We start from the raw sequence: 7728 nt of genomic DNA, 5'->3' as shown, positions 1-7728 counted from the left end.
AGTGCTTCACTTTGAGGAGGAGAGACAGTTGTCCAATAAGTGCTGCCCTCAGGAATCAATGGTTTCCACCTACTATCAGTCATTCCTTGAACCACGTTGCATAGATATGGTAAGTATTAAGCAATCAAAACTAAATAAAGGGGACTAATATTTACTTATCCTTTTAAGTACATTTGAGTTTAAAAATGCCTGTGTAGAAATTTATATCAATATGCATGTATATATGAGAGAAATGATAATTATATTCATATTTGTTCCCCGAATTAACAGTGTCATGTGAAGTTGTAATGCAGCCAATATATTATTGCTCTTTTGTGGAGGGTTGCATGTGTGTGTTCTTGTTGAGCAGTTGCTGACAGGAGCTGGGGAACTGAGACTGATAAATCTGCAGGAGGGCTGTGCAGACATAACCTTTACTATATGCAGGGAAAAACCACCATATAAAGAGAATCAAGCCAGACCAGGCAAAACTCAAAGAGGGCTGTCCGGTAATATACCACATGTGGTATTATTTAAAGCTGAATCCTCCTGAGATGAGAATAGTCCTGCTAGTGGAATATTGTGATCCATAGTGGTTGCCCTGGTGGTGTCAGAAAAAGACCACACTCTAGAGATCAGATTTTCCCTGATCGGAAGGATTTTTCATTCTCAGTCAATGTGTAAGGTTGTATGGTATTCAAAAAACAAGAACTCAGAATTAAAGCAGGGTATTCCTTACATCATATATATATATTTTTCTATGCCTGCCATATTATTAAGTTCTTGTGACTCAGACAGTTCCAAGATTTTTGCTCATACACTCATACTATGAACATATAAATCTCTTGTGACTCTTCTTATTCTGTGGGCCTAGGAGACAGTTCTTGTAGCATGTCTGGTTTCATGAAAGTATTTTGAGGGTAGTAAGAGAGAACATTGATTTGAGAAGAGCTTGAATTCTACTTTTTGTGGAACCACGTGTTTGCATTAAAAATCATATGAGGTGGGGCTGGAGCAGTGGCACAGGTGGTAGGGCATTTGTCTTGCATGCACTAATCTAGGATGAACCAGGGTTCAATCTCCCAGTGTCCAATAAGGTCCCCCAAGCCAGGAGCAATTTCTGAGCGCATAGCCAGAAGTAACCCTTGAGCATCACCAGGTGTGGCCCAAAATCAAAACAAAACAAAATCATATGATGTATAATTATCATGTAACATACTAATTTGAGGTCTATAATATAAAGATGTTATATTTGCATATATTGCAAAATGACTAATCTAATGTCTTGTTAATATCCATCATATTTACATTTGTGTAACATGTTGACAATACAGAATAGCAACGGTAGGAATAATCTCTTTATTTATAATAATTTCTAATAATAACCTATATATAATAATCTAATGATAATAACATATTATCTATATAATAATCTAATCTATAATAATCTCTAATATCTTTATTTTTCTGCTCTATGGGAAAGTTGTATTTGTCTTCAGTCTTAGGAAAGGGTACAATGATAGGTGCCAGAAAAAACAATCTTAAGATAGATTTTAATTATTATGTAATAGCAGTTATAGACACAAAAGTATTCTATGTGTGGCATCTTATATCATACTTTTCTCTCATTTCAATCTAACTTCATAGATTTTTTGGACATTCTAACTACACTCCCAATCCAGAGTCCTTGCTTAAGCTGTTTATTCTGTTTCCAACTCTTTGGCCATAGATATATACTCAGCTAATTCTCTCACTTTACTCTGATGAATGCACACGTAATAGTTTCTCATTAAACCAGCACTAACTACTTAATTTAAATGTGTGAACAACTCTTCCTCTTTCCAGCTTTCCCAATATCAACATTGCTGTTCCTTATTTTTCCCATCCTTATTTGTTTTTAAGGACATTAATCATGTTGTGATTTGTTTTACCATTAGCTTTTTTGTATTTATTGCTCTTTTATTTTTGACTCTCTTCTAGAATAGAAACATCTTGGAAGCAGGGATTGCTCCCCATCACACTATTTATATGTTTAAAGACTCTCTAAGCATGACCAGGCTCAGAGAATGTAATCACTAAATTAATACGTTGGATAAATGTGTTTTCTTTGACGATCAGTAAGAAGTTTTCAATATTGATGATTTTCCATGTTATATAATCATCTTAGCATGCTGAAGTTCTGATCCTCTGTAAATTATATGGCATCTGGCTTATAATTGTGTTCCTTCATAGGAACATAATACTATTTGAGTAAAACTTTTATTTTCATATATGAATTAAAAACTTGGGGCCGGAGAGGTGGCGCTAGAGGTAAGGTGTCTGACTTGCAAGTGCTAGCCAAGGAAGGACCACGGTTGGATCCCCTGGCGTCCCATATGGTCCCCTCAAATCAGGGGCAATTTCTGAGCGCTTAGCCAGAAGTAACCCCTGAGCATCAAACGGGTGTGGCCCAAAAACAAACAAACAAACAAAAAATACTCACTAGAAATCAAACATTTATGAAGTTAATTTGGCAAGACAAATGAAAAAAATAATAATAAAAAGGGGTCTGAGAGGTAGCTCAGCAGTAGGGCATTTGCCTTGCATGCAGCTGACCCAGGACTGACCTCGGTTTGATCTCCGGAATCCCATATGGTCCCCCAAGTCAGAAGCGATTTCTGATCGCATAGCCAGTAGTAACCCCTGAGCGTCACTGGGTGTGGCCCAAAAAAACAAAACAAAAAATAATAAATAAAAAATCTCTACCTCAAGAAAGCAAACAGAAATGTGAATAAACTTTAATTCAGCATTGAAAGGACAATAATAAAAGCAGATTTGAAGAGGAAATCTGTTGCTTTAATATAAATTAAAAGTCCTAGAGTTAGTGTAGGGATGGTGAGTCCTTTCTTTGCTAGGCCCAGATCCCACGGCCCCTATGGCCTGGCGGGACTGTAGGTTTCATGATGAGGGCAGAAAAATTTACAAAGCCGTCAGATGGAGTTCCAGGAGCAGCCAGCTTTATTTCACAGTCCTAACCTAACATATACATTTCCTCTCATGACTTCTATTCTAGCTTTTCCAAGCAGCCTCTTCTCTGCTCCTACTCTGGCTCTCTCTGCCTCCTTCTCCCTTTCAGCTGCTTCAAGGCTTTCTTGTAAACTGACTCCCTTTGCTAATGCTACTGCTGCTGCTTCTTTGCTGATGCTCAATTGTTGATGCTGAATCTGATGTTGAATCTGATGCTAAATCTAACCATCCTTCTTATCCCCACCTTCCCCCCAGTCAGCCTCCTCTACCGGTCCATTCCAGGTGTGGGTGGTTCTGATCATTCAGATGGGATAAATAAGAATTGGGAGCGGGGATACCCACAAAAGTCCAATGAGAAGAGATACATGGTCTGGGTGATGGAAATCAAGAAAGGTTTTCAAAAAGAGGTTACTGACCAGATTTTTCTAGATAAACCTGACTTTGAAGGACACATAGAATAAGGAAATCCATTTTAGAGGAGCAAACATCAACTATGAAGTCAGCAAGCAGTGTGGTGTTAATTACAGGGAATTTAAATTTAGTGTTTATATGCATCAAAATACAAGAAAATTAGTTTCTCGGCCGGAGAGATACATACAGAGATACATACATACATACATACATACATACATACATACATACATACATACATACAGAGGTAGGGCGTTTGCCTTACAAGCGGCTGAATTCCAGCATCCCATAGGCTCCCCATGCCTGCCAGGAACGATTTCTGAGCACAGATCCAGGAGTAACCCTTGAGTGCCACCGGGTGTGCCCCCCCCCACCAAAAAAATAAAAAATGGAAAAGGAAACAAAAGAAAAATAAAGAAAATTAGTTCTTTTGGGGAAAAATACTAGTAATAGCGATAGTGATAACCTAGCAGTGGTCCTCAAACTATGGCCCGAGCGCCACATATTGTATTTGTATCTGTTTTGTTTCTTCATTGCAAAATAAGATATATGCCATGTGCATAAGAATTCGTTCATAAGTTTTGCTTTTACTATAGTCAGACCCTCCAATGGTCTGAGGGACAGTGAACTGGCCCCCTGTTTTAAAAGTTTGAGGACCCCTGTGAGGGACGCCATGTGCCAAACAGGGTTCTAAATCCTTATACATCAGCACATTTAATCTTCCTTACCACTTTACCATATAGAAATGGTTATTTTCTTTTCTTTTATTGTTGTTGTTGATATGTTTAGGGGCCCACACCCAGAAGTGTTCAAGGGCTACTTCTAGCTTTGTGCTCAGAAATCACTCCTGATATGTTCAGGAAACTATATTGGATACTAGGGATCAAACTCAGGTTGGACATGTGTTGAAGGCAAACACTCTACCTGCTGTACCCGGTTCCATAGACACTATTGTCATTTCTATTTTTAAATTGGGAAAATTAGAAACAGATGGATAAATATATAAAAGTACCATGCAGGATTTAAGAAAATAAGACACCATTTTATATTTTGGTTAAAGTTTTTTTTTGTTTTCATTAAAGCAAAATTGAAATTTCTGTGAAACAAAACTAAAACTATGTTGTAGCTGAACAAAATGGATCAACTGAAAGAAAATTTTTTGAATTGTATTTGAAAATAGTACCATTTAAAACAAAAAGTTATTATTGATTGAGCATACCATCATTTCTAGTCATGTAAGTAGAAAGGACAAATATTTCTATTGTGAGTGGTAAGCCAAAAAAGTATGAATGTGGAGTGAGTTTGCTTTTTAATATTTTACAGAAAGTTATAGTAAAACATTATAAAGGCCCATTGGATATTTGTTTTCCCTCCTGTAGTAACAGTCTTAAATAAAGATAATTACTTTTAAACAATAAATTCCTTCAACAACGTATGTTGAAAACCAATAAAAAATACCAGTGGCTTGGAAGAGTTCCTCTTGGGGGCTGACTGGCATGACACAGTAAGGTCAGAGGGTGAAAGGTGGAAAGTGCAGCCTTGACTTTTGACAGAATATAAAGTGTAGACTCAGATTTTAAGTGGGCTGTATTTTTAAGCCAAATTTAGTTTTCTTTTCCCTTTTTTTCTTTTTGTAAAAGTTAATTATCCACTGACATGGACAGTCTCAAAAATCCAAGTCAATTAGAACATTTTGTGCATAACTTTTCCAAGACATGCCCTTAGCATTTATAGGTGGTGTACTCTGGATAAAATCTCTTTGCAAGGAACAATAAAAAGCTGAATAATGGAGACCATGAGTTTAGGATTGATGTAGTAAAAGAAGTTCTCAATATTTGGCACTTCCTTTCTGATGTAAAGTGTATGTTATTCTCATTTACTGGGTGATGGCCAAGTGGAATAAGAGAAGTGTGTGTTAATCCACTGCTGCTCTAAAGAGACAGTAAAAAGCATTTGCTCCATTTCCCAACTGGATTCTGTAGCCCTTTCAACTCACAACTATTCTTTTTCCAGATTAGTTATCTGCCATTTTATTTATGTCACTGCCACATTCAATTCACACATTATAGCCTGCTGTATAATGTAGTTTCTCCCTAGAATACAAATGACAATTTTTTTCATAATTGAATGTTTTAAACTAAAATCTTTCAATCCATCAAGATGTCTTATTTTCTTTCTTTTCACTACTTTATTTCTATGTTATTGAAACAAAAAGCTATGACTAATGTATATAATCATGCTCATCATTCTTTATGTATTATTTATTGTATTATTGAAATAACATCTAATTCCTAAAAATATGAAGTATACAATGTATATTTGTTTACTATAGGATCTATCAGGTATCTGTAGGAACTCTTCATCTTCTATATAGCTGAAATAATGTACCTTTTGACTAACACTTCCCATTTTCTTCACCACCATGCTTATCTTCCTCAAATCCAATCCTGAACAAGTATTTGCTTTTATAATTTTAATACTCCCACAAATCTATTTGAAACAATCTTCTTTTAACAGTTCAGGATTTTCTACATTTCAAATATTTTTTATTTTTATAAGTTTATAAGTGTATATTTATATTAAAATGTGGGTTTTGAAAACTGTTTTTGAGGAAGTATTGACAAATCAAAATGACTAATTGGATGTAGGTGGTGAAGGGAGCATTCAAGACCCATTCTAAAGTTTCTTATTTAGTCAAGTTTTATGAATGGTGTTGCTCTCAAATCCAAATAAAATGGGACTCTGGGAGAAGACTATGAATGGTAAGTTGCTAGACTTGAGGAACTTTGGTATTTTCAGAAAGAGAAAGTCAATACATTGTTGAGTATTTAACTTTGAAACTTATGAGGAAAGTGAACTGGTGATAGGTATAGTGGACATAATATTAGAGAAGTAATGGAAACCAAAGATGTGAGTAAGCTTATTTAACTAGAGAAAGGATAAGAAGAGAAAACAATATCCCAAGTAACCCAAAAGTATTGAGGAGATTAAGATAGATGGGAAGAAAAGAAAACACAGTTGAACTGAGAAGGAGTATCAAGAGAGGAAGTAGTAAATAAGCATATTATTGTTTATTGTTATCAATTATTATTTATTATATTTTATATAATTATACAAATATTGTGTTTATTATAGTATAATATTGTCTAATAATCATTATTAATAATAAGAAGCATCAAGAGAGGAAGGAGGAAAATATTTTATTCTTTTTTATTGTTATTATTGATTAATATTCATTATGAAATTATTAATTACATGTGCCAACTTCTGTTACTTCCATTATATAGCTGAAAAGAAAGGTTTTTAAAGTTTAAATAAATATGTTATAAAAGTAAAAACAATACAGCACAAGAAGATAGCATCTTTAGTTCTAGTAACATGTCTTCAAATGTCTTGCATTCCATTTTACCTCATTAATAATTAAATAAAAAAATTACCTTTGGGAGTAATGTTGAGTTTTAAAGGTAAATTTGTACTTTTTGTATTGAGTGTATAATTCATATATTTAATTTTTATTCTAGTAACAGTTGAATAAAATATTTAGTAAAAGGGGGAAAATAAAGAAGCAAAGCACCACAAATGCATTAATATCTATTAGCTATATGAATGCTACATCGGTAAATCAGATTATTACTTTACCCAACTTTACTCCTGCCAAAGAACTTAAAAACTATTTTTAATTCCATAGTATTTAGTTGTTTTATTTTAAAGTTTAGAAGGAAATTTAGATTGAATTAAAATAGAACTTATTTCTGTCCACTATTTTTCCTCCATAATGAAGCTACCAAAGTTTTCACTTCTAATATTTTATTTATATTTCCAGGAAATTATGAGAAGTAAGTCATAAGTATATAAAAAACTACAGCAGAATTTACAGCAGTTCATTGAGTAGTGATATGCACTGATTATTGAATGGCAATTTATTTTAGTACATTTTGGGGAGGCCATCCCCAATGATGCTCAAGAATTAGCTAAATACTCCAGATTTATTTTTGGTGGTATTCAAGGAACTATTTGGGATGTTGAAGATCAAACCCAGGTTGGACATGTGCAAGCCAAGAAGTAAAATAATATTTTGATCTGCTTTGCTTACATGTGCTTTGAAGGGATATGAATAAATGCCTTGAATACGCAGGCTGAAAATGTATAAATTGTGTGCCTACCCTGTGCTCAGGAATCCAATTCTCTCTAACTTGTGAACCCTCAGTTCTTCAAGTCCCTTTTGGCCTATGCATCCTCAGCGCTGAGTCTAAATAAACACATCTCTGTCCTCTTCACTGAGTGCTCTGTTCTGCAAAATTACCAACCACCTAATAACTCTCACTCCATCTG

The sequence above is a fragment of the Suncus etruscus genome, chromosome 4, assembly GCF_024139225.1.
Source record: "Suncus etruscus isolate mSunEtr1 chromosome 4, mSunEtr1.pri.cur, whole genome shotgun sequence".
Lineage (NCBI taxonomy): Eukaryota > Metazoa > Chordata > Mammalia > Eulipotyphla > Soricidae > Suncus > Suncus etruscus.
Note: the sequence above shows the minus strand (reverse complement) of the source record.